This window comes from Heloderma suspectum, chromosome 7 (genome assembly GCF_057233095.1).
Source record: "Heloderma suspectum isolate Gila_16-S chromosome 7, 16-S_ref, whole genome shotgun sequence".
Classification (NCBI taxonomy): domain Eukaryota; kingdom Metazoa; phylum Chordata; class Lepidosauria; order Squamata; family Helodermatidae; genus Heloderma; species Heloderma suspectum.
In genome coordinates, this window is record NC_139464.1 from 78,580,768 (window position 1) to 78,608,420 (window position 27,653).

The window sequence follows — 27,653 nt, forward strand, 5'->3', positions numbered from 1 at the left end:
AGGGAAGAACTCCATGTTACACATAGTTACATGATTCTCTGGACTTAAAAACAAGAACAATACAGCCACTGAGGCTAAGCATTTAAAACAGAAGGCCAGTACTTTTTAATGTGTCCCGTTGTGCTGTTTTTCTGATGAAAATATTTCCTCTGCTCAACTACTTTTATCCCTGCAGGAACAAAAATATGAATACTGACATAGCATCACTAAACCCACAATACCACCTGCACAGTCCCTATATATGCATATAGACTGTGCATGTATACGATTGCCACTTTGATTATGGGCACAGGAGACTCTCCAGAAAGTTTAGTGACATGCATGTGTGTGTGTGTGTGTGTGTGTGTGAGCGTGAGGCCTTGCCACTATGAGCCTGCTTGCTCCTGTACAGCACATACCTCTATCAGCTGAACAGAGCTACAACTCCCATCATCCTTGCCCACTGGCCATGCTGGCTGGTGCTGATGGGAACTGGCATCCAATAACATCTGGAGGGCCAGAGGTTGCCCACCCCTGTATTAAAGGAATACAGTAGAGGAATGGCTCTCTTGTGTGACCTCTCTCAGTCATGTATAGAGTGCTTTCAAATCCTCTCTCAACCTCGTTTATCCTTCCTTGGCCTCCTTTGTTCAATACAAATGGATTTCAGAACACTATTAGAGCTTCTTAAAAGCAAAACAAAGACAACTCAAAAACTGGTGTTGATAACCCCGAATACATCCAAGTGACTTCATGGGAACTTACACATGAAAATATTGCATAACTATGTTCTTATTTTATTCTCTGTTATATTAGAAATTCTTTTTTTCCCACGAGTAATTCTGTAAAACACTGAATCATTATATTATTCAAAGATAACATTGGAAAGCTTCAGGACCAGAGGCAGTTGAGTAATCCATCTCTCTTGAGAGGAATAAGACACGATTGCTCTCTCTGTACTGGCTGGCACAAACACTTCCAAAAACAATCTACTATTTAGAAGCAGACTGGGTTTTTTTTTTTTTGCTTTGTTTATGCCTTTTCTAAGGATACATCTTAATGTTTCAAAACAATTAAAAGTTCCACCTGCATAGGAACCAACCAATAAAATAGCCCCCCTTCCCATGATTTTATTGTAAATATTTTCTCTGGTAGTCTCTTTAGAGTTTTCACATATTCAAATTTTAGAAAAATTAAATTTGCATATGTGAAAATATCTTGAAGCTTTTCAGAGCTCTTACTACATGTACTACTATGTTCAATAGCTGTCCTACCACAGTATAATCACATTTTCCCAGCAACTGTATACTTTGGCCACCACCTGGAAAAAGTGAAAACTCGCTTTCAGCAGCAGAATCAGCACTGCTGCAAGAGATGCTTGCAAAGCTATCGCAAATACCTATTCATAGTCCCAAACGTAACTGGTAATGGAAACATACTTCCTCCTCTTCCTTTCCCTACCCATCACATCATACAGGTGTTGTTGTTTATTCGGTCAATCGCTTCCGACTCTTCATGACTTCATGGACCAGCCCACGCCAGAGCTTCCTTTCGGCCGTCGCCACCTCCAGCTCCCCCAAGGTCGAGGGGAAACCAAAATGATCTTGGGATATAAGCACCTTCCCTATGAGGAAAGGCTACAATGATTAGTTAAGAAAAAAGGCAAGTAAGGGGGGACATGGTAGAGGTTATGAAAGTATGCATGGCATGGGGACAGTGAATAGAGGGAAGTTTTTCTCCCTCTCTCATAATACTAGAATTTTGGGTCATCCAATGAAACTGATCCAATGAGTACTTCTTTACACAATGTGTAATTAAATTATAGAATGTCCTGCTTCAAGATGTTGTGATGGTCGTTAGATTATATGGTTTTAAAAGAGAATTAGACAAATTCATGGAAGAAAAGTCCATCAATAGCTATGATGAAACTTGTAGTGAAACAACATCTTGACACTCAAGGTTGGGAACCACTGGCTTAAGGAGTTTACTAACTAGACCAGAAGCCACTGGCAATCTGGTATAGTAAATTCCACCACTCCATTGATTTGTGTGGGACTAGTGGAAACTGCTGCTATAAGAAAACCTAGTAAATAGAATTATTCTCCACAATCCCCAGATTCTTCTCACTACCACCCAATTATGTTTGCACAATCATCAAGCTCTCATTTCTAGATCAGGGTGTGACATGGTAACATTAAAAAAGTAGTTTGTTCTATTGGTCTACATCAGCCTTCCCCCAACCTGTTGCCCTCCAGATGTGATCAACTGCAACTGTGCAGGATGGGATGGTGGGAATTACAGTCCAACTACATCTGAGGACTCAAGGTTGAGAACCACTGGTTCTGTACTCAAAAGGAGTTTTCTGATTCACAGAGAGCATTAGAAACACTGAATAAATTTTGAGTCTGTCTGAAGGCAACACACTGACCTGATCTGCATGACATGACAGCCCACTGTGGCTTAATTTACCTGCGAGGGCTGTAGTGTTGTGCCAGGTGCCCACAGGCACCATTTTGTTGTGCCAGGTGCCCACAGGCACAGGCCTCGAGCCTGTGGACACCCAGTTTGTCATACAAACCCAGGTGGCAGGGGTTATTTGAGGGTTAGACAACCGTCAAATAATCTATTGCTTGTTTTAGGGTTACTTGAGGGTTGCCTGTGGCCCGGTTCACATAACGCAAGGGTCACCCCCATGCATGCTAGTTGCGTGTTGCCCAGTTCACCTAATTACCCTCGCTGGGTGCAGCTTGTCATAACAGCCAAACCCAGTGAAGGTGGGTAGTTGGGGTGGTAACAAACCACCCCAAACCCATGGCCTGTTCTAGAGTTGCTGGGTGGTTTATTAATTACCCTAGCCAGCCACCCTTGCTGTGTTCGGACGTCATGACAAGCCACGCCCAGCAAAGGAAATTAGGTAAAGTGGGAGGCACACACAGGGGTGGCTAACAAGCCACTGTGGCTTATTAATCACTTTCGTGCCATGTGAACCCGGTCTAACCCTCAAACAAAGCCTACTGCCTGGGTTTGCATGACCCAACAAGCCACGGCAAGCCTGGACCTGCAGGTACCTGGCACAACAAAACCCCTGTGAGTAAATTAAGTAAGCTACGATGGGCTGTCATAACATGCAAGCAGGCTGAATGAATCTGTAACTCAGCTAGGACTCTTAGAACCAAGTTCATAGTTGTTCTCTTTCACTTTAATTTTCCCTTGTATGGAATTTTCTCAACCAATTTAATCCAAACATTTTATGAATTTTCAATGTACAAATAGGCCATTAACCAGATCCCATGGCAGTTAGATTATTTATGCAAGAATCTATCATCTCACAGACAACATCCTAGCCCAGCATAATGGAACCTTCTACTACACTTATATGAATTAGCAGTTATTAGCATTTTTTGTATTTTATGATGTACCACATTTTTACTTCTTTGAGTTTATCAACTTGGTTAATATAAAAGCAGTGTTTAAATTGCTATTTTACTGTTGAACAAAAACTGTGTGTGGGTGTGTGTGGGTGCGCGCGTGCATTTTGAAACAGTGCCACTTACTTTACTTGTACTTTGAAACCAGTTTCAATCTAGATCCAAAATCACTGCCTACAGTGATTAGGGGAGAGAGCTAAATGCAGTAAACCCCAACTATGCAATGACTGTATTTAGAATAATAAAATGTAATGTCTCTTTTGTTCATGCTTGTGGAGTTTTAATTTATTTATGGGAGTAGATATTTAATAAATTTCTAACTCACCTTTTAGAAAAAGACAGTAGGTCTTCAGTGCACATGAGCCCCTTAAAAATGCTCCCCGAGGGTCAGGGGACCATAGTGGGTGGGATGGGCTGTGGGATGAAGGGCTGAGTTGGAAATGGGTGATCACGGAGAATCGTACAGAGGCACCTTCTGGTCTGCTCACAAGAGACACCTTTCCTGATTTTCCACAATCCCTGCCTTCCACAATCCATTGCTTTAAAAATAAAAGGTATGTAACAAAATACAAGCTTAAGTGAAATAATATAAGAGCCTTCAGAAAAACACAACAATGTTTTTGGTTTGAGTATCCTTCTATGTGAGTTTGTTTCCAAAAACACCAATTTTTAACACTCCTCTTCATCTGATGGGTCACTGAAACAAAGGATCTTTATATTAGACTGTTTTTTAAAAAAATATTGTTCCTTGTAAACCCTGTTTGTGCAGTCTGTCTCATCTCTTCCGAGCTTCTTAATCTTCATGGCTTTATGATTTCCAGTTCCTTTTGCACATACGGAATGTATCTGTCAGTAAGTGGGGCCCTAATTTCTTAGATAATTGAAATTGTACATATTTTATAGATATGTCTAACTGTCACTGATATTCATCTTGTCTATCAAAAGCATCATGAGATCCAAAGAGCATTTATTAAAGATGCCCATTACCCAGAAACATAGGATTATCCACAAACATACCAGTCTTTCATCACTCTTAAATCCCCTAAAGATACATTTCTGTCTGCAGTATTCTATTCTTCTTCTTCTTAAGGTGCCATCTCCTATCGGAGGTTAGCTATCATTACAGCTATTTTCATTTTTGACGCCGCTGCTCTGAATAGTTGTACAGAAGTACAGCTGAACCACTCCCTCAGATTCTTTAACCATGATGTTTGTCTTCTTCCTATTGATCTTTTTCCCTCCATTTCCCCTTGTATAATGAGTTGGAGTGTGGTGTATTTTTTGCCTTGAGTAATATGACCAAGGTATTGTAATTTTCTCCTCTTTATGGTCTTTACCAATTGTGTTTCTTTGCTTACTTTGCATAGTACGTTCTCATTAGTTACTCCATCAGTCCACGGTATTTTCAGCATGCGTTGGTATATCCATATTTTGAAGGATTTGATTTTCCTCAGATTGGATGAGTCATGAGTCACTTTGAGATACATAATTATAAAGTGACTCAAGACTCATCCAGTCTTGAGGATGATGGAGCCCTCACCTTAGAAAAGATTTATTATTATCACCCAAGTTTAATGAAACTTGTTTTGTCTGAATCAGAAAATGTCAATATTCATTTCACTGGTATATCTTGTAAAAAGAGAGTCGGTGTGGTATAGTGGTTAGTGTGTTGGACTGGGATTCGGGAGAACCAAGGTTCTAGTCCCTACTCAGCCATGAAGCTCACTGGATGACTTTGGGCCAGTCACTGACTTTCAGCATCATTTACTTCACAGTTGTTGTGAGAATAAAATGCAGAGGAGACTCATATACACTGCCTTGGATTCCTTGGAGGAAAGGCATGATATAAATGTAACAAACAATAATTAAAAGGAGGAAAGGAATAAAATTGCAATCCTAAATGCCCTTATCTGAAAGTAAGTACCATTGAACACAGCGGATCTTACTTCTGAGTAGGCATGCATAAGACTACATTGTTAGTCCATAAAAATGATAATGGGGAAAACAAGACGACGGAAAATAAGGAGAGCTCATAAACAGGCACAAAAAAGAAAAGCACCACTTTATAGAGTTGTGTTTTTTTTAATGGTCCTGTTTTACTGCACCAGACTTTGTATTTGTAATACATTTTACTAGCACACCCTTAGAATTATTTTTACTTGATAGATTCATTGACCATTTCCCATCATAATTCTCAATCTAAGGGGTGCTCTTTCTTTGTGCCTATCCATAGGCACTCCTCCTTTCTCCTTTTTTTAAATTCCAAAATAGATTTATTAAAGCATTTTATACCACTTATCATTCCCAATGAAGGCCCCCGAAATGGTTTACAAAACTGAAGAAAACCAAACAAAGCAACATCAAACAACAACATTTAAAACAAAGACTTTGAAAACAAACAGGAACAGAGTTTAAACCTTCATATACTGAAAACCATTAAAAGTAAGAATGTTTTCACTGCCCTCCTAAATGTCATCAGAGATGCAACTTGTCTTACCTCCTTTGCAAGGAAATTCCATAACAGGGATGTTGCCATGGAAAAAGCTCTGTCTTACCACCAAGTGTCTTTTGGTGGTGGTGAGACATATATCAGGGCCTCCAAAGATTACCTTAGGCAGGTTCATATGGGAGAAGTTATCTTTCAGATATCCTGACCCTAAACAATTTAGGGCTTTATAGGTAAGCAGAAGATTTTTAATTGGTCCAGGAAATAAAGCTTGTGCAGTTGACATAATACCACTGTATTGTGGTCTAAAAAGTATACACCAGAGAGTAAACTGGTTGCTGCATTTTGCAGCAACTGCAGTCACAATTTCTTAATAAATCAACATCTCCTAACAGAAAGAAGTTAAAAGTTTTACCAGAAAGACATAATTATTTATCATTATAAATAAAGCTATAGCAGTAGTAAATTAGGCTTTACTCTGTGTGTGTGCATGTGCACGATAAAACAATATTTAGGGAATATCCTAGGATGAAAATCTCATTGACCTTCTCCTAATAAGCAATCCTGATTTTATCTATATTAGCATTTATTGACCATCTAATTGCTGAGCAGTGATCTACATGAAGCACTTTGGTTGAGACTTGACACTTGAGAACTCTCAGACTGCCACCATCAACAACATAACCACCATCATATTATGCAGTCTTAGACATAACCTCTAAAGACAGCATAGCCCTCGACACTTAGGATTAAAACAGCTGAGTAAGTGAAGCTCTAATTCCAATAAATGATTCCATCAATTCAGCAATATGGAAAAACTGTATTACTTCATATGCTAACTAGATTTGGGTTTTTCAACGCCACTTTTAAGGCCCAGGGTTAATATATATTCAAACCTGCAAGGGTTTGCATATATGAGGAATCACATGGCAAGAGTTGTTCATACTGGATTTCTAGCATGTGCCGCTCAAAAAAACGAGCAGCATGGCAGAGTTCTAGCTGAGCTTCAAGGAAAAAGAAGCAGGAGTCTTCCACAAGCTAAGAGCAACAGCATCACAAACACACATGCACACAGATCAGAGAAGATTAGCAGGATCAAACAGTCAGATTGCTGTCCTGATTGTTGGGTTTCTGTCGTGTTGCCATTTCTAATTTTGCAACAGTTCTGTGCTGTTAACTCTTGGAATTCATACACCCATTACACTCATGGGTTTGGAACAAGGCACAAACTACTTAATAAATACTGTATATAAATGGTATAGGCAATATAAAGCATGTTACTAAGACAATATACATGTATACCAGGAAATTGTATTAAAAAAGGATAAATACAAAATTCTTATAAAATGCTTGCATAACTCTCTAGTACATTTGCTGCTATATGGTAACAAACATATAGGCAATTAAAATCTACTGAGAAGAACTATATAAGGGTCTTAGGAGGAAAGGAAAGCTGAAAAGCACCTGACATTTTACAGGAAGCATCTCAACAAGGAGATACAGGTTTCTGTGAACCTAGAAAATGCTACCACATTCTATTAAGAACTGTGGAACTTATTTTGAATTCAAGAGATCAGAGAAACCTGTTCCATTGTTGGCAGTTTTGTTTTATAAGCAAGTCTTCCTTCTCTTCAGTTTGGGGCCGATTCAAACATAGAAATTATATTCAAGAAGAAATGTAAGAATTCACTAGCAGCGATAGCATACTAGACAAACACATTTCTATTATATTCAACTGTAGCACCTTTTAAAACAAAATTCAAAACAGGAATAATACATTACACTTAGTAAAGAGCTAATTGTTTGCAAATTGTATAAACCCAGGCAAAGAACAACTGCTACATTTTGGACGTTGCAATATACCTAGCAAAATGGTCTTTGAATATAATTTCCTACGAAGGCCTAAAGGACTTAAAACCTACATATAAAGGGCTTAGGAAAAACTAAAGATCCTATATTAAACACAGAGCTGCTGCTGAACAGATTTCCTTCCCCCATAACATTTAGTACAACTGACTCTTGCCCTGGTTCTGTGTTTCCCCTCTCTGCTCTTAGCACCATTGGTTGCTGCTGGAAGAAATACAAGTATTCAGACATCTAGACACAGATCTGTTGTAGGAGTTCCAGTAATTTAGGGTGACGGTTTTTTTCAGGCATTCTCAAGGGGACAGGCAAAGAGAAACTGTCTCTTTTGCAGGGTTGGGTGCTTATCTAAATAATTGGTATTATGAGGTAACTAAGGAGTTTTCTGTCTTTCAACTTTTCGGTCTTTTAACTCTCCGGCCAGCATACTTCCTGGAAAGCCCATGGGAAGACATCAAGATGAAACATCTTCCCATGGGCATTCCAGGAAGTATGCCAGCTGGGGAGGCTATGGAGTGCTGGAGAGCTGTACAAGAATTTTATATTTTTTTTTAGTTAAAAGGAACAGTGCTCAGCCATAACATTAATTTATTCAGGTAAGCACTGCACCCTCCAAATTCACTGAAAATGTTACCAAAATTCTGCCACCACTGCCAGAAAGAAGCAGAAAAACAACCACCTCTTTCATGGGGGGTGAAGAGATCAGCAGAATTGTTGGGTGGAATTTGGTACAGCATTAGTTGCATTCAACATTATGGAGGGAGAGGGGAACTAGACACTTAGCTGCCGTGTTAGCTAAAGCCACATCTTTATCATAACATTCGGCTTCGCTTTAACTCATCCTGAATGTCTCACTATCAGCTGCGGGTAATGCCAAGGGTATACTTCCTATGCAAGGTCACAACATCAAAGACATATGGGTTGACTTCTTAATGTTTCTCTCATTATCTAAATTTCATTATCAAGATTCATCTCAAGGCTCTTCTACCGATCTTACTAAAATAGGGATTGCCAGTGTCGCTCACAACACAGATAATAGGTTGTATTCAGGCTCAGATTCCATTGAAAATGTCCAAAACTGGGATTTTCCATTAATTTCAATCTGAAAAACAACATTCTCCCACACAAGCCTGCCCAGGTTTTAAAATCTTTGGGGAGGTTCTTCTCTTGGTCCCACCACCAACCAAGGATCATTTGCAAGAGATTACCTAAATGTTTGTTTGGCCCTGAGTGCCGTTCAAAAAGTTTCTTTGGGTTTTTTTACCTTTGCGTAAGCATGTGTGGCCTAATTCAGACTGGAACCACTTATTTAAGATCATCACATGAAAATGATCATGTGAACCAGGTCACTATGTTAAATACATAGCATACAGCTAATCCTCATGTTTTTTCTTACCTCAATATAAGGTCACAGGGACCTGATCTGGATTGGGACCACCACATGTAGAATAGGGAGGTCTAAAGCTTCCCAACCAGCAGTTTCCCCCCTAAATTAACCCCACCCCCATGCGCGCACACTTCAGCAAAGGAGATCGTTACCTTGTCGTGGTGCTGGAGCTTGAGCACCTCAATGACATCATGAACTAAACCGTGAAGGGACACCCAAGACGGGAAGGTCATGGCGGAGAGGTCAGACTAAATATGATCCCTGGGGAAGGAAATGGCAACCCATCCCAGTATTCTTGCCATGAAAACTAAATGGATCAGTACAACCAGAGATATGTCAGTATACCATCGGAAGATGGGACTCCCAGGTTGGAAGATGGTCAAAATGCTACTGGGGAGGAACAGAGGATAAGTTCAACTAGCCCCAGATGTGATGACGCAGCTAGCGCAAAGCCAAAAGGATGGCTAGCAGCTGATGGTGCTGGTGGTGAACGACGAATCTGATGTTCTAAAGATCAACACACCATAGGAACCTGGAATGTAAGATCTATGAGCCAGGGCAAATTGGATGTGGTTATTGGGGAGATGTCAAGATTAAATATAGACATTTTGGGTGTCAGTGAACTGAAATGGACTGGAATGGGCCACTTCACATCAAATGACCACCAGATCTACTACTCTGGACAAGAGGACCACAAAAGAAATGGAGTAGCCTTCATAATTAATAATAAAGTGGCTAAAGCAGTGCTTGGACACAATGCAAAAAATGACAGAATGATCTCAATTCGAATTCAGGGTAAGCCATTTAATGTCACAGTGATCCAAGTATACGCCCCAACCACAGATGCTGAAGAAGCAGAAGTAGATCAGTTCTATGAGGATCTGCAGCACCTACTGGATAGTACGCCAAAAAAAGATGTTATTTTCATTATAGGAGACTGGAATGCTAAGGTAGGTAGTCAAACGACACCTGGAATTACAGGCAAGCATGGTCTGGGAGAACAAAATGAAGCGGGACATAGGCTGATAGAATTTTGCCAAGACAACTCACTGTGCATAACAAACACTCTCTTCCAATAACCTAAGAGACAACTTTATACATGGACTTCACCAGACGGTCGACACCGAAATCAGATTGACTACATCCTTTGTAGCCAAAGGTGGCAGACATCTATGCAGTCGATAAAAACAAGACCTGGAGCTGATTGCAGTTCAGGTCACGAACTTCTTATTGCACAATTTAGAATCAGGCTAAAGAGAATAGGGAAGACCCACAGATCAGTTAGATATGAGCTCACTAATATTCCTCATGAATATGCAGTGGAGGTGAAGAATAGATTTAAGGGACTAGATTTCGTAGATAGGGTCCCGGAAGAACTATGGACAGAAGTTCGCAACACTGTTCAGGAGGCGGCAACAAAAAACGTCCCAAAGAAAAAGAAAACCAAGAAGGCAAGATGGCTGTCTGCTGAGACACTGGAAGCAGCCCAAGAAAGAAGGAAAGCAAAAGGCAACAGTGATAGGGGGAGATATGCCCAATTAAATGCAAAATTCCAGAGGTTAGCCAGAAGAGATAAGGAATTATTTTTAAACAAGCAATGCGCGGAAGCGGAAGATGATAATCGAACAGGAAGGACAAGAGACCTCTTCCAGAAAATTAGAAACATTGCAGGTAAATTCCAGGCAAAAATGGGTATGATCAAAAACAAAGATGGCCAGGACCTAAAAGAAGCAGAACAGATCAAGAAAAGGTGGCAAGAATATACGGAAGATCTGTATAGGAAGGATAATAATATCGGGGATAGATTTGATGGTGTGGTCAGTGAGTTAGAGCCAGACATCCTGAAGAGTGAGGTTGAATGGGCCTTAAGAAGCATTGCTAATAACAAGGCAGCAGGAGATGACGGTATCCCAGCTGAACTGTTTAAAATCCTGCAAGATGATTCTGTCAAGGTGACGCATGCCATATGCCAGCAAATCTGGAAAACACAAGAATGGCCAACAGATTGAAAAAAATCAACTTATATCCCCATACCAAAAAAGGGAAGCACCAAAGAATGTTCAAACTATCGAACAGTGGCACTTATTTCACATGCCAGTAAGGTAATACTCAAGATCTTGCAAGGTAGACTCCAGCAATTCATGGAACGAGAATGGCCAGATGTACAAGCTGGGTTTAGAAAAGGCAGAGGAACTAGAGACCAAATTGCCAGTATCTGCTGGATAATGGAGAAAGCCAGGGAGTTTCAGAAGAACATCTATTTCTGTTTTATTGACTATTCTAAAGCCTTTGACTGTGTGGATCATCACAAATTGTGGCAAGTTCTTGGTGGTATGGGGATACCAAGTCATCTTGTCTGCCTCCTGAGGAATCTGTATAACGACCAAGTAGCAACAGTAAGAACAGACCATGGAACAACGGACTGGTTTAAGATTGGGAAAGGAGTACGGCAGGGTTGTATACTCTCACCCTACCTATTCAACCTGTACGCAGAACACATCATGTGATGTGCTGGGCTTGATGAAGCCAAGGCTGGAGTTAAAATCGCTGGAAGAAACATTAACAATCTCAGATATGCAGATGATACCACTTGGATGGCTGAAAGCAAGGAGGAGATGAGGAACCTTATGACGAAGGTGAAGGAAGAAAGTGCAAAAGCTGGGTTGCAGTTAAACCTCAAAAAAAAACAAGATTATGGAAACCAGTTTGATTGATAACTGGCAAATAGAGGGAGAAAACGTGGAGGCAGTGACAGACTTTGTCTTTCTAGGTGCAAAGATTACTGCAGACGCTGACTGCAGCCAGGAAATCAGAAGATGTTTACTTCTTGGGAGGACAGCAATGACAAATCTTGATAAAATAGTTAAGAGCAGAGACATCAGACTGACAACAAAGGTCCGCATAGTGAAAGCAATGGTATTCCCTGTGGTAACCTATGGCTGCGAGAGCTGGACCATAAGGAAGGCTGAGCGAAGGAAGATAGATGCTTTTGAACTGTGGTGCTGGAGGAAAATTCTGAGAGTGCCTTGGACTGCGAGAAGATCAAACCAGTCCATAATCCCGGAAATAAAGCCAGACTGGTCACTTGAGGGAATGATATTAAAGGCAAAACTGAAGTACTTTGGCCACATAATGAGAAGACAGGATAACCTGGAGAAGATGCTGATGCTAGGGAAAGTGGAAGGCAAAAGAAAGAGGGGCCGACCAAGGGCAAGATGGATGGATGATATTCTGGAGGTGACGGACTCGATCTTGGGGGAGCTGGGGGTGGCGACGGCCAACAGGAAGCTCTGGCGTAGGCTGGTCCATGAAGTCACGAAGTGTCGGAAGTGACTGACCAAATAAACAACAACAAAAATGCGCACGCACACACATGGATGCTAAAAGAAGAAGAAAATTTTCCATTAGTGCCAGTGTAATTTCGTGTGTCTTTTTAAGCTCCGTGGGGGGGGGGGCGTGAATTCAGGGGATAAAGCAGCTGGCTGGGAAGGTTTAAACCTTCTCTACCATGTGCAGTGGTCCTAATGTGGATCAGGAGACCATCCACTGTTGTTGTTGTTGTTGTTCAGTCGTTCAGTCGTGTCCGACTCTTCGTGACCCCATGGACCATAGCACGCCAGGCCTTCCTGTCCTGCGCTCTCTCCCGGAGCGTGCTCAAGTTCATATTCATTGCATCCGTGATGCTATCTAGCCATCTCAGCCTCTGCCGTCCCCTTCTCCTTTTGCCTTCAGTCTTTCCCAGCATCAGGGTCTTTTCCAGGGAGTTTTCTCTTCACATTAGGTGGCCAAAATATTTCAGCTTCAGCTTCATTATCTGTCCTTCCAATGAGCACTCAGGGTTGATTTCCTTTAGGATGGACTGATTTGACCTCCTTGCAGTCCAAGGGACTCGTAAGAGTCTTCTCCAGCACCACAGTTCGAAAGCATCAATTCTTCGGCGCTCAGCCTTCCTTATAGTCCAGCTCTCACAGCCATACATTACTACTGGGAAAACCATAGCTTTGATTAGACGGACCTTTGTCGGCAAGGTGATGTCTCTGCTTCTTACTATGCTGTCTAGGTTGGCCATAGCTTTCCTCCCAAGGAGCAAGCGTCTTTTAATTTCATGGCTACAGTCACCGTCTGCGGTGATCTTGGAGCCCAAGAAAGTAAAATCTGTCACTGCTTCCATTTCTTCCCCTTCTATATGCCAGGAAGTGATGGGGCCAGATGCCATGATCTTCGTTTTTTTAATGTTGAGTTTCAAACCAGCTTTTGCACTCTCCTCTTTCACCCTCAACAAGAGGCTCTTGAGATCCTCTTCGCTTTCTGCCATTAGGGTGGTATCGTCTGCATATCGGAGGTTGTTGATAATTCTCCCGGCAATCTTAATTCCGACCTCTGATTCATCCAACCCGGCATTTCTCATGATGTACTCTGCATATAAGTTAAATAAGCAGGGTGACAATATGCAGCCTTGTCGTACTCCTTTCCCAATTTTGAACCAATCGGTTGTTCCATGTCTGGTTCTGACTGTTGCTTCTTGACCCTCATACAGGTTTCTCAGGAGACAGGTAAGGTGGTCTGGTACTCCCATCACTTTAAGAATTTGCCACAGTTTGTTGTGATCCACACAATCAAAGGCTTTAGCGTAGTCAATGAAGCAGAAATAGACGTTTTTCTGGAATTCTCTTGCTTTCTCCATGATGCAGCGAATGTTGGCGATTTGATCTCTAGTTCCTCTGCCTCTTCTAAACCCAGCTTGTACTTCCGGTAGTTCTCGGTTCACATACTGCTGAAGCCTAGCTTGTAGGATTTTGAGCATAACCTTGCTGGCATGTGAAATGAGCGCAATTGTGCGATAGTTTGAACACTCTTTGGCGTTGCTCTTCTTTGGAATTGGAATGTAAACTGACCTTTTCCAGTCTTGTGGCCACTGTTGAGTGTTCCAGATTTGTTGGCATATTGAATGCAGCACTTTAACAGCATCATCTTTTAGGATTTTAAATAGCTCGGCTGGAATACTGTCATCTCCACTAGCTTTGTTGTTACTAATGCTTCCTAAGGCCCACTTGACTTCACTCTCTAGGATGTCCGGCTCAAGTTCAGTGACCGCACTATCATGGTTATCAGGGACATTCAGATCTTTCCTGTATAGTTCTTCTGTGTATTCTTGCCACCTCTTCTTAATCTCATCTGCTTCTCTTAGGTCCCTGCCTTCTTTGTCCTTTATCATGCCCGTCTTTGCACAAAACGTTCCCTTGAGATCTCCCATTTTCTTGAAGAGATCTCTAGTCTTTCCCATTCTGTTGTTTTCCTCGATTTCTTTGCATTGTTCATTTAAGAAGGCCTTCTTGTCTCTCCTTGCTATTCTCTGGAACTCTGCATTCAGTTGGGTATATCTTCCCCTTTCTCCCTTACTTTTCGCTTCCCTTCTTTCCTCAGCTACTTGTAAAGCCTCATCAGACAGCCACTTGGCTTTCTTGCATTTCTTTTTCTTTGGGATGGATTTCGTTGCTGCCTCCTGAACAATGTTACGGACCTCCGTCCATAGTTCCTCAGGCACTCTATCAGGTCTAATCCCTGAAATCTATTCCTCACCTCCACTGTATATTCATAAGGGATATGATTTAGGTCATACCTGAACGGTTTAGTGGTTTTCCCGACGTTCTTCAATTTCAGCCGAAATTTTGCAAGAAGCAGCTCATGATCTGAGCCACAGTCAGCTCCAGGTCTTGTTTTGACTGACTGTATGGAGCTTCTCCATCTTTGGCTGCAAAGGACATAATCCATCTGATTTCGATATTGACCATCTGGTGACGTCCATGTGTAGAGTCGCCTCTTGTGCTGTTGGAAAAGAGTGTTTGCTATGATCAGCATGTTCTCTTGGCAAAACTCTATTAGCCTTTGTCCTGCTTCATTTTGTACACCAAGGCCATGCCTGCCTGTTATCCCGGTGATTTCTTGACTTCCTACTTTAGCATTCCAATCCCCTATGATGAAGAGGACATCTTTTTTTGGTGTTAGTTCTAGAAGGTGTTGTAGGTCTTCATAGAACCAATCAACCTCAGCTTCTTCGGCCTCAGTGGTTGGGGCATAGACTTGAATTACTGTGATGTTCAATGGTTTGCCTTGGATTCGTACTGAGATCATTCTATCATTTTTGAGATTGTACCCCAGTACTTTTTCCCACCCTTTTGTTGACTATGAGTGCTACTCCATTTCTTCTAAGGGATTCTTGCCCACAATAGTAGATATGATGGTCACCTGAATTAAATTCGCCCATGCTTGTCCATTTTAGTTCGCTGATTCCCAAGATGTCGATGTTCAATCTTGCCATCTCATGTTTGACCACCTCCAGCTTACCTTGATTCATTGATCTGACATTCCAGGTTCCTAAACAATATTGTTCTTTACAGCATCGGATTTTCTTTTCACCACCAGACACATCCACAGCTGAGTGTCCTTTCGGCTTTGGCCCAGCCGCTTCACTCTTTCTGGCGCTACTTGGAAATACCCTCTGCTCTTCCCCAGTAGCATATTGGACACCTTCCGACCTGAGGGGCTCATCTTCCGGCATCATCTCTTTTAGCCTTGTGATACGTTCCATGGGGTTTTCTTGGCAAGAATACTGGAGTGGGTTGCCATTTCCTTCTCCAGTGGACCACATTTTGTCAGAACTCTCTGCCATGACCTGTCCGTCTTGGGTGGCCCTGCACGGCATAGCTTATGGCTTCACTGAGTTACGCAAGCCCCTTCGCCACAACAAGGCAGTGATCCATGAAGGGGGACCATCCACTAACACCAAGAAAAATCTGATGACCATACACTACATATTTAACATATCATGTAATTTAGACCACAGAAAACAACCAGATAAATGTGTACTGTTGTTTTTTTTTAGACACACGTTATTAATTAACAGTATATCTATAAATAAAAAAACAACAGTTTGGCATGGGCCTAATTCATATATTATTCTATAGAGAAAGGGTTCAAGATGTCAAGAAACTGCAATTCAATGTATAAATGCCCTTTAGAGCATAGAGAGTTTGTCTAGGTAACTGCTAGGATCCTTGTGTAAATCAAGGAGTAAGCAACATTTTGAAAACTTTGTACTCCAAGTTGCACCATTACAATGAGGAACTGGGTAAGAAAGATGGGATGTGTACATGTCCCTATAGTTTCCAAATATATATTTTATTGGCTTTAGTATCTTGTCTCAGAATTGCCAAGATCTCTCAGATGCTTACAAAAGCAGGGGGCTGATGACAGGATGATAATGTCACATAGGAATCTCTAGGAAAACTCTAAATGGAGTAAGACAAGCAGAGACACATTAATTTGTCACCTCTTAGCACCATATTAGTAACGAAATGGTTAGTTTAGAGACTAATTGAATTTTCATGTGCTGCTTAGCATCAGTTCAAACCCGTTATGGGCTTTAAAATACAAGTCCATCTAACAATTTCTGTTGAAATCAGATGCCCAAAGAGACACACACAAGTGTAAATAACTTACAAAATTACAATCTGCCATCCTATGTAGGACTATCTTAATAGAAACTGCAACTAACACAACCTCAATAGTAAATGTTGAAAGCTAGAGTATTTAACCATGCAGCTAAAAACATTTAATTACTAGAAAGCTGAAGTGATCACTTGATACTATAATGGTTCTGAGCTGCCCTGAAAGGGGGGGGGGGCACGTTTTGCTAATAATTCCCTGCACCCCACCCACAACCTCCTCCCTGTTTTTTGTCAACATTCCAAAGGGCTTTTTCAGCATTTTTCTATTTTTAGGGAGGTGCTGTAGAGACAGGAGACACACACACACCACATATTCAGGAAACCTGGTTCTCCTACAAATCAGGCATGGTAGCAGTTGACAATGAACTCCTTTGCAATCTTAAGAACATACAAAGAGCCATGCTGGATCAGACCAAGGGTCCATCTAGTCCAGCATTTTGTTCACACAGTGGCCAACCAGCTGTCGACCGGGAACCCACAAGCAGGGCATGAGCACCACAGCACCCTCTCAACCATGTTCCCCAGCAACTGGTGTACATAGGCTCATTGCCTCTGGTACTGGAGACAGCACATAGCCATCAAGACTAGTAGCCATTGATGGCCTTTTCTCCAGGAATTTGTCCAACCCCCTGTTAAAGCCATCCAAATTGGTGGGCACACATCAGCGAATTCCATAGTTTAACTATGTGCTGTGTGAAGAAGTACTTCCTTTTATTTGTCCTGAATCTCCCACCAATCAGCTTCATAGGATGGCCCCAGGTTCTAGTATTTTGAGAGAGGGAGAAAAATGTCTCCCTATCCACATTCTCCACACCATACATTAATTTGTACACCTCTATCATGTCTCCCCTTACCCTCCTTTTTCAAGGGTAAACTACTCCAGCTTTTGTAACCTTTTCTCATAGGGGAGATGTTCCAGCCCCTTGATCTTTTTAAGTGCTCTTTTCTGCACTTTTTCCAGCTCTACAATATCTTTTTTGAGGTGTGGTGACTAGAACTGGACACAGTATTTCAAGCGTGATTGCACCATAGATTTGTATAGAGGCAGTATGATATTTGCAGTTTTATTCTCAATTCCTTTCCTAATTATGCCTAACATGGAGTTTGCCTTTTTTTTTACAGCAGGTGCACACTGGGTTGACATCTTCCATTGAGCTGTCTACCACAACCCCAAGATCTCTTTCATGGTCGGTCACTGCTAGCTCAGATCCCATCAGGCTATACTTGAAGTTGGGATTTTTTGCCCCAACAAGCATCACTTTACACTTGCTTACAATGAACCACATTTGCCATTTAGATGCCCATTCTCCCAGTTTGGAGATATCCTTTTGGAGCTCTTCACAATCCCTTTTTGTTTTAACCACCCTAAATAATTTGGTGTCATCGGCAAACTTGGCCACTTCACTGCTCACTCCTAAATCCAGATCATTTATGAACAGGTTGAAAAGCGTTGGTCCCAATATAGATCCCTGTGGGACCCTACTATTTACTTCCCTCCATTGGGAGAATTTACCATTTATTCCTACTCTCTGCTTTCTGTTCTTTAACCAGTTACTGATCCATAAGAGGACCTGTCCTCTGATTCCATGACTACTAAGTTTGCTCAGGAGTCTTGGTGAGGGACTTTGTCAAAATCCATAGTGTGCCCCTTCCAGAAACATGTGTTTCCTCTCATTTGGGGGCTTGCCCTTGGACGCACTACATTGCGGATACCAGTGGTAGGAGCCACATGCACATTGGGGCCAGCAGAGCCCACCCCATGTGCACTAGGGCCAGTGGGGCTGGCCAGATGTGGAAGGTCCCCATTGGATCCTGCCCAAAGGCATCTAATAGCAGAATGCATCAAATCTAGATGGATCTTTGTGAAATTATTGCAAAAACTGTTTTTAGATCAATGTGCTATGAAGCCCTTTGCATGCTGGACTTCTAGCCACCACATCTCGAGCACTCATTGCAAGCAGCATGTTTTCTACACTTATCCCTATTCTTCATCTTCAAAAGCCAGCTGAATGAAAATGTCTTATCCTGCTTTCAGAAGAAGACACACAGGCTTTAGTGTGGGCAACTTTCCAGGGGAAGAGAAATTCAAAGTTCAGGGACTTCCACCAAGGTCCTTGCAGACCTGAATTTGTACACAGATAGCTAGTGTATTTAAGATAACTGTTTCTGACCTGTCTTAAAAGTTTGGGTGGAAATGAGGAGTGAAGGCAGTCTTTTCCATATGCTGGGCCCATTTCTGTTACTATTCTTCTAAAATAGATGGCAAGTCTCTAGAAAACAAACAAGTGCTTTGGGCAGAAGGTCTGTAGTTCCTAGGCAGTGGGAAATGAGCTGCCAAACACTTAGTCCCAGAGGCACTACAACTGTCAGCTGTCTCAACTGCATTCATATTTATCTGGTATAGTTTTCAGAATTCATAGTTTGTATGTATGAAAAAACCCAGTTTGGATGTTACTAGATGCAAAACTGTACAAAAGGCGCCCATGGACAAAATATACTGTTGCATGTAGTTCTCCCCCACCCCCCAAATGTATTTTTTAAATGCAGCTCCAAACTTTAGAAGAGTTTGGGCAGTTAACCCCCTCCAGTAGTTTCTCTCCTGAAAACTGAAACTGTTCCCCACCATCATCTGCTTTTTTCTAGCAGAAGAGGGGAAAGGATTCAAATGGCTCCTTGGCTACATTTTGTACAACAGTATGCATACAGAGACAGCTGGGGGGGCGACCAGGGGAGCTACACACAAACATGTGTAGTTTGGCCCTTGCACTTCCATTTTTGGCTGTGTAACATCTGAAACATGAGCACATCCTTCCTTCAAATATCTTTTCAAAGCTCACCTTTTTCATAAGTTCCTGAATCCATTTATGTACATTTGGGGTTTAATTTGCTTTCCAGTGTTGCCACATGATATGCTTAGCTGTTAGTGTGGCCATACCAAACCAGGCAGCATGCCCCTCTTCCACATCCCAATTGCCCAGAATGTATCTCACTAAGGCAAGGACATCTTTTACATTGAGTGAGGCTTCAAGAGCCATGTTGATTCTGGTTGGGATCTGAAGCCAGAAAAGCATCACTATTGGGCAACTCCATAATATATGCACTAGATTAGCCTGCACACTGTTGAATCTCCAACACTTATCATCCTTTGAGTTGCCCAGGCATCTGAAATGTTCTAGTATCCAATGGTCCCTTTTGTGTATAAAGTATTTTGCTGTATGAGATGCAGCATGAGATCTATGTTAGATGGTCTGACAGATTTCAAGCCTGCTTCCCAATGGCCCCCTGCAGTTCCCACTCTGGCCCCAAGATGGTCACACACCCTTCTCCTGGCCCCACCCACTTCCCCCCAACCAACAGTCATCTGATGTTTTCCCAGCTTTTGTGTGTTTTTCCCCATTCTAAAAGGCTGAAATGTCTCTCCTAAGGCTTAGTTACTGGCAGTAAGATCTTTAAGTACAATAACGGGGTGCGGGGGGGGGGGATAATTTTGACACTAACCCATTTGCCTTTGGCTCCACCCCCTTTACCTGTCAGGTATCTCTTTTGTCCCTGCTGAACTTCAATAGCTAAAATCAAAACACAGACAAGAGGCTTCTATCCACGACTCTTTAATCCTTTTATTTCAATGGGTCATACAGATGCTAATTGTCAGTAATTCACAGTCTACAAAGGAAATGCCTTCAGGAAGTTCAAAGAGAAGCCAGGAAGATTGAAAGTCGCCTACCGTTTGAGAAAAGGCGGGCACGCTTTCCTAACTTAAGGGGTAGGGGGGATCTCCCTCTGTCTCGAGAGAAATCTGTTCCTGCTGGGCCAATTGGGCAGATCGCCTCAGCTCTGCCCCTGCCATCTCTCTCTTGTCCCTGCATCTGTGCCTGGCATCTAAGAATTCAGGCTCTCCAAGCCCCACCTCTCCCTGTTTGTTATCTCTCACAGGGGTGTGTGAAGAGAGGCTCTCTCCATCCAGCTGGACTATCGAAACCTGAGGAGTCTGTCCCTCCCTGTCTGGAAGAGTCTGGGAAAGTTTCTCCCCCACATTTTGCGGTTCCTCTTTGGACTCTGAGCTATTCTGCCACTGCCTATGCTCAGAGGCACCGCTGACATCAACTTTGGCTATGCCCGCCATTGGAATGTGGCCCCTAAGAATTTCTCTGAAATGGAATTTGGAACTGAGGCTGAAAGAGGTTCCCCACCCCTGCCATACAGGAATTTGTTGGTCTTAGTTAAGTCTGTCCCAGCCTGTGCCTTCTGAAGTAGGTCTGGGGCATCTGTGGCAGCCAATACATCTGGGCTGAATTTGTTAGTGATACTATGATTCGGTTTTAGATGTTGTCAGGCTGTTGTGGAAGGTAAGCCAAATTAATCTTGCAACACTCCAAAGGGCTTGAACACATCTTCTTTGGTGAGGAGCTGAAATAGGAAATAAAAGCCTTTGTCAGCCCATGTTTTCTACATTATCTCTTTCTGTTAGCTATCAAGATGTGTGGATTGCCCCCAGATGGTGTGCAAATGGGTCAAACTGAAGCTGGTTGGCCATTGTTTTCCAGACCTGCCGGGTGGCCTGTACTGTGGGAGTGTAATGTGCAAGATATCTAAAGTAAATTGAGCCCAGTGATTTATAGCAGGGCTGCCTCAGCGGCGTCTATTCTGGCCCATTCCAGTAAGCAATGATCTGATTTTTCCTCAGTTATTAACTTCATATTATAATTTCGCAGATTAAGAAGGTTAAAGCCACCTTGCTGAACCAGACATTGCAATTTTGAAAATGTGATGCATGGTCTGGTGCCTGCAGCCTGTGTTGTTTTCTATATGAAGAAGCAGGCCTTACTGGTTCTTTAAATAAACAACTTTACTAATAAACAAGTAAAGAGTTCAGTTACTGTGCTGCATGGATTTCTTGCCTTCTTGGGAGCTGGCCACATCTTGTCTTCTAGCTAGTCTAAACCAGTTTGTGGTTATCGTCAGCAGATACACAAGTCAAAGAGACAGTGCACTGTTCCCACACACCCCACAGAAATATTTTAAACAGTTTTGTTCGAGGTATTTTGACAAATTGTGGAAGGGAGTCCTCTCAGGATATAAATCAGTCTAGTCAGGACATTCATTTTTAGAATGTTGATCTTACCCCCAGAGGCTTGTTGGAAATGTCAACTAACTGTCCAGATACAATTTTACCTTTGCAATAATTTTCTCTTATGTTAACTGCCATTTTTAATTGTTTTGGTATATATAGAGGCCTAAATAATTTAAAATTTCTTTTTTCCATACAAATGGACAATTTGTAAGGTGATTACGACAGAGGGCTTTGCTCAGAGATAGGGCTTCCAACTTCTCCCAATTAATTCTATATCCTGAGAGGGTGCCAAAATTATTGATCAGAGATATAAGCTTGGGAATTGAGATATTTAGATCTGTCAGAAATAGCTGTTTATGCTACTTTCCTATTTAGGTCAAAATCCATGTTCACATAAACAGGTAGAGACATTGTGACACAGAATGTGAACACACACACACACACACACAAACATCTATATCTATATCTACCTTACGTGTACACATTATGAGGAAATTAATCTCTTCAGAAGTTCAGGAGAAGATGATGCGTTCATTCAAGGAGTTTCTTATAGCAACTTAAATTTTCTCTCAAGTCAGGAGAGATTTATTTCAATCACTGTGAAAATGATATGCAGAGGACAGCTGAATTCATACAGAATTTCTCAGAGCTTTCAAGCTCAAAGGCAAAGACATAAAGAGGAAAAAACATACTTCAATCTCTGGTGAGGCATGTTTACGTGAGAATATACTCTGCCTATTCAAACATAATATTTGCAATTTTGCCTAACATTTCAAGTTTACATATCAAGATGACAGGTGGCAATGGAAAAATGTAACATTTGAGGGACTGGATCCATCACCATGGAACATAAGAGCCATGTTGTATCTAGCCAAAGCTCTATCCAGTCCAACGTTCTGTTTCCACAGAGGCCAGCCAGTCTCCTTTGGGAAGCCCACAAACAGGATATAGGTACAATAGCACCCCCTGACACTTGTGTTCCCCAGCAACTAGTATTGAGAAGCATACTGCCTCTGATCCATGAAGTAATATATGGCCAACACGACTAGTAGCCATTGATAGACTTATCCTCCATCAATCTGCCTAATCCCCTTTTGAACCCATTCAAGCTGGTTGCCATCATCACTATATCTTGTGGAAGTTAATTCCATAGTTTAACCATGCACTGTGTGAAGAAGTACTTTCTTTTATCTGTCCTGAATCTACTACCACTTAGTTTCACTGGATGACCCTGGGTTCTAGTCTTATGAGAGAGGGAAAGGGTTTTTCTCTCTACACAGTTTCTCCACACCATGCATAATTTTATACATTTCTTTCTATCATATTCCTCTTACCTATCTTTTTTCTAAGCTGAAACATCCCAAACACTGTAACCTTTCTTTACAGAGGAGTTGCTCCAGCCCCTTGATCATACTGGTTGTCCTTTTCTGCACTTTTTCCAGCTCTACAGTATCATTTTTGAGGTGTGGTGACCAGAATTGTATGCAGTATTCCATAGTACTTGTATAAAGGCATTATGATACGGGCAGTTTTATTTTCGATTCCTTTCCTAATGATCCCCAACATGGAATTTGCCTTGTTCACAGCAGCCACACATGTGGTCAACAGTTTCATTGAGTTACCCACCACAACACCAAGACCCCTTTCCTGGTCAATCACTACCAGCTCAGATGGCATCAGCAAATACGTGAAATTAGGATTTGTTGCCCCAATGTGCATCACTTTACATTTCCTTACATTTAATGGCATTTTCCATATTCCCTGTTTCATTCTCCCAAAATAATTCTGAACATTCTCTTTATATCAGTTCAACCAATAGCGGACCAGGGGCTTCATCACTACCACTGCCACAGAATCCCTTAGCAGATTGCATAATATAGATTTATAGTAAAGTTGTATAACCAACTGAACCTATTAGAAGTGCAGCAAAATGTCACTGCCTTTGAGCTTTGCTGGATCATAGCCAACCTTTCTATACTTTTAATTTAAATAAAATCCAGAACTTTGTTGTCTGTATTCAGATCTGGAAAAATTTACAGTGTAACTGTTCTTTTGCCTTATGCATCTTATAACAGAGCTAATTGAGAATAATACTTACAAAATTGTAAGTGCAGCTGTATCTATAAAAAATAAAATTCACTGACAGTAACGGGATTTTTTCCCATTCTCTGTTTTACGTTCAAACATTTCTCTTTAGAAATGCAGACGTTCATGAAATTCCCTAGAGAGTTACAGAATAATTCATTAATCAATGAAATACAAGATACAAGTATTAGGGGATACATCAATGTACTCCGAAAGCAATATATCACCTATGACCTCAGAAAGTCCTTCTGCAAGAATAATCTTTATTCTTTATGTCTTAGCCTGCTTTGGTTCTTTCTCAGGAGACAGAAGATGGAAGGTACTTTAAGAAGTCTTTGGTTTTTATATATTTTCAAATATAGGTAGTTATTAGGAAATAATCCAACATATCCCAGCTAGTGACAAACACATATCCCATATACAAGAAGACAGTCATCAGGTGAGAAAGTTTTCCAGACATAATGCAACTGGGCTGGATTGAAAACGAATTCAAGTAGTTCTAACAACAAATCTATGCACCCAACCAGCCTCTAAAACAGAATTATTGATGCTGTGGGAATCAACAATAAGAGGACAACCAGAGATCTCCAGTATGTCAAATACATCTTTAATATTAAAGTACTCTCTGTTCCAGTGAAACTTGCAAGACGGAATATAATTTTTCTTTAATTCTCTCTCCCAAAAGGATTCAAGTACGCATTATAAAATACTTGTGAAAGAGTCAAGTTCGATGGGCAGGGATGAAGTGTTCTAGTTTTTTCCAAAACCCACCCCATCTATCAATCATTGGTCATAGATAGCACAAAAACTTTATCAAATCGCTTCTGCTCCTAACAAAAACCACATACAGCCTCAAGGTAAGGAAGATTTGCCTCAGCTCCTAATTCACAAGTTTTTGTCCAGGAGGAGCAGCGAAGGAGGCAGCGTGCACTGAAAACGCAATAGGATAGGAAAGGAAAAAAAACCAAGATGTGAATGGACAGCTGCCACTTGACACTTATGTCACAAGGAGCTGGTTCACATGTAACTGATGAGCTTATTTGGAATGAGCAGGTGTGCTGGTGCCCAATCACTCCCACTTGGCTTCTCCTGCCAATGGGAGTGGTAAACAAACTAGGGCCCCATCTATATGGCACCGCTTTAACCCCCCACCCCATCGCAACTGCACAGCAATGCGGCTTCAAACCAGCAAGCCCTGCAATACACTCGTGATGTACTGTGCGCTTCCCCAACAGACTTGCTGTACCCTTTTTTTGCTACTATACTGAAATGCACAGCTGTGCAGTCCGGTGAGTGTGGGGGCATGAGACTTCAGTGGCTGTTTTTTATTTGAGGGGCTCTGCTATGTCTTTCCGTCCCTTTTTAGATAAAAGGTGGGTGTTTTGTGCTCCTTCATTTCCACACCATCACTTTGTCAGTTCCCCAGCCTGAGACTCTCACAATGGTTTGCACTCACAAGCGTGAGTTCTGTGTGCCTAGCCATTGCTCCAAAATGGTGGTCAGAGTGATGTTGGTCCTCCCCCATGACGACACCCGGCCCTTAGGTACTGAGTCCAAAAGCAACCATTGTGAAGATACGAAGCTGAAAAAATGTGCGAAAGTGTAATTAAATAGATGAAAACGCCCCTCTGTGCCTCTGTAACTGCGCAGCTGAGAAGGGATGGGGGAGTGAAGAGACATCACAGAGTGATACAGGCACTACGCAGGCCTACAATACGCCCATTGCAAAATGTGAAGTCAGTTTGGGGAAGGGACAGATGGCTCACAAGCGCAGGGAAACCCATAGCAAAGGAAAAACATCGCAGCAAAATGACTCCTTGGAATGCCACATTTTCCAGGCGAAAACCAAGGATGGCTGCGAAGTCGCAACTGTGTCATCTATCACGAGGGACCTTGACTCGCACACACACACCCTGGAGTACAAGCTGGGTGTAGATGGGGCCTAGAAAACCTCTATCTGTGGTTTGTTTAGCATTATGTCCAAACTGGGATCCCTGGCTTGTTTCTCTCCTAACAAGCTGGAATAAGAAACCAAGAAAAATTGTTTCAGTAAACTAGTTAATATTAACCACAGCTTAAGTTTCAGATAAAATGCTAAATTGTGGTTAATTGAAATCAGAAGTGAAAGCTCCCAATCTCCTTGCAGCCATGCTGGAGGTGGAGAGGGGAGGAAGGAATACAGGATCTTGAGTTTAGTGTCTATGAGTATCCAGGATCTACTGTAATTTGGCTCTTCTGCTTCCCAGACTGTTTCGATCTACTGCCCTCCATTTGGTCATATGCTAACTTTATGTAACATTATTTAACAAGGTGTTTCAATTCATTTGTTTTCTTCTTTCCCTTTCTTCTTTTGGACTGTAAATCATTATGGTGCAGACCCATCAATTAACTCTTTCTATAGCAAAGCACCTAATAATATCAACAACAACCACTAATTGCCCTGTGGGAAGGATTCCAGGGAAAGAGGAAAGGAGGGAGGTGAAGACAACCTCAGAATCTGCTCCAACTGGACTATCCCCTCCCCCCACAGGGCCACCTACCACGAAATGTTCTGTGGGAAGGATCCTGACTGCTTGTTATATTTTGATATTGTTTGTGATTTTATTAATGTATTTTATGCTACTTATAAGACACCTTGGAAGCATTTGTATCCTCAGAGGATAGAAACAACAGCAAGAACAACAGCAGCATGAAAGACTTGCATGTTCTCTATAACAAAGAGAAGAGCAAGTTTTAAGAGCTTAGCACAATTCCAACTTACCAAATGAACCTCAAATGCTGCTGTTTAACAATTTGCAGTCAGTTGGAGTTACCTGGAAACAGAGAAAGAAAGAGTCCAGAAGTCAGTGACTACAGTAATTTTTTCTTCCCAATGCCATTGTCTCATCTGCTCAAATGTTCTTCTCTTCTCCACACTCTACCCTGTTTTGATTTGCTCTTTCTTTCTTTCTTTCTTTCTTTTCTTCCTTCCTTCCTTCCTTCCTTCCTTCCTTCCTTCCTCTCAGAGAGAGAGAGAGAGAGAGAGAGAGAAAGAGAGAGAGAGCGTGCGTGCGTGCGCAAAAAGAGAGATTCGAAATGTGAAGATAAACTGTTAGGTCTGTGTGGCATGGGGCTATCTCCCCGTCTCCCTACACCTGATTTCGTTTGGCAAGTGTCCTTTAAGACAGTTGGCTTGTTGGGACTGGGCCACACATATCTCCTCGAAAATAACAGCTGGCCCCTTTCTTTTTGTAGCCTAATTAAGAGCAGGTGTGTCATTCCTGTGCCATCCTCTTTTGTCTAGCCCTGATAAAAGGCTGCAGAGGTTTTGCGTCTCAAGAGTCTATTGGTAGCTACCAATGTTCTGGACCTTGGCTTCCATCCTGACAAGGAAGAGGAGGATTATGAAGCATTCCCTGGTGACTGTTGCGTGGGAGGAAAAAGTGTAGGTTCTGTTTGTGACTAATGTATCCTGTGTTTCCCTTCTGTCTTTGTAAAAGATCTGTTAATAAATATACACTTTCTTCTAATTTGGTTGGTAAGTGTGTGCTTAAGATTTCTGACCAAGACCCCAAGGAGAGAGTTTTTTCTTCCCATGTGGCCTAACCATCCAGGAACAATATCAAGGTATTTGATCTGAACTTTAGAAGGGGGAGTTTCTGCATAAAGGAGCTCAAGTAATCTCCAGCTCTGTCACAGTCTGCATGAACCAGAGAATAGGGTATCTACTGAAAGAGACTCAAAATTAATGGCAAGTCTTATGTCCCCTTGCATGTCTCCTAGCCAACCGCAGAGTGATTGTTTTAGCCAATTGCTAATTGAGGAGGTAAAAAAATCCTGCCCTAAGAACCTTGAGCTACATGGGCTGGAAAGAGACCAATAGAAACAGAAGCATTCTACCTATTAG

The 27,653-nt window shown here is 41.8% G+C and overlaps 1 protein-coding gene across 2 annotated transcripts in view; it reads right to left on the reverse strand.

Annotated features, from left to right (window-relative positions):
- Window positions 1–27,653, reverse strand: part of CNTN1 (contactin 1) — a 310,396-nt gene that overhangs the window by 197,950 nt on the left and 84,793 nt on the right. For both annotated transcript variants that reach the window (XM_084810709.1, XM_084810708.1), the window contains one exon: window positions 26,529–26,580. The gene's annotated coding sequence lies outside the window, so the exon portion shown is untranslated. The remainder of the gene's footprint in view (window positions 1–26,528; window positions 26,581–27,653) is intronic.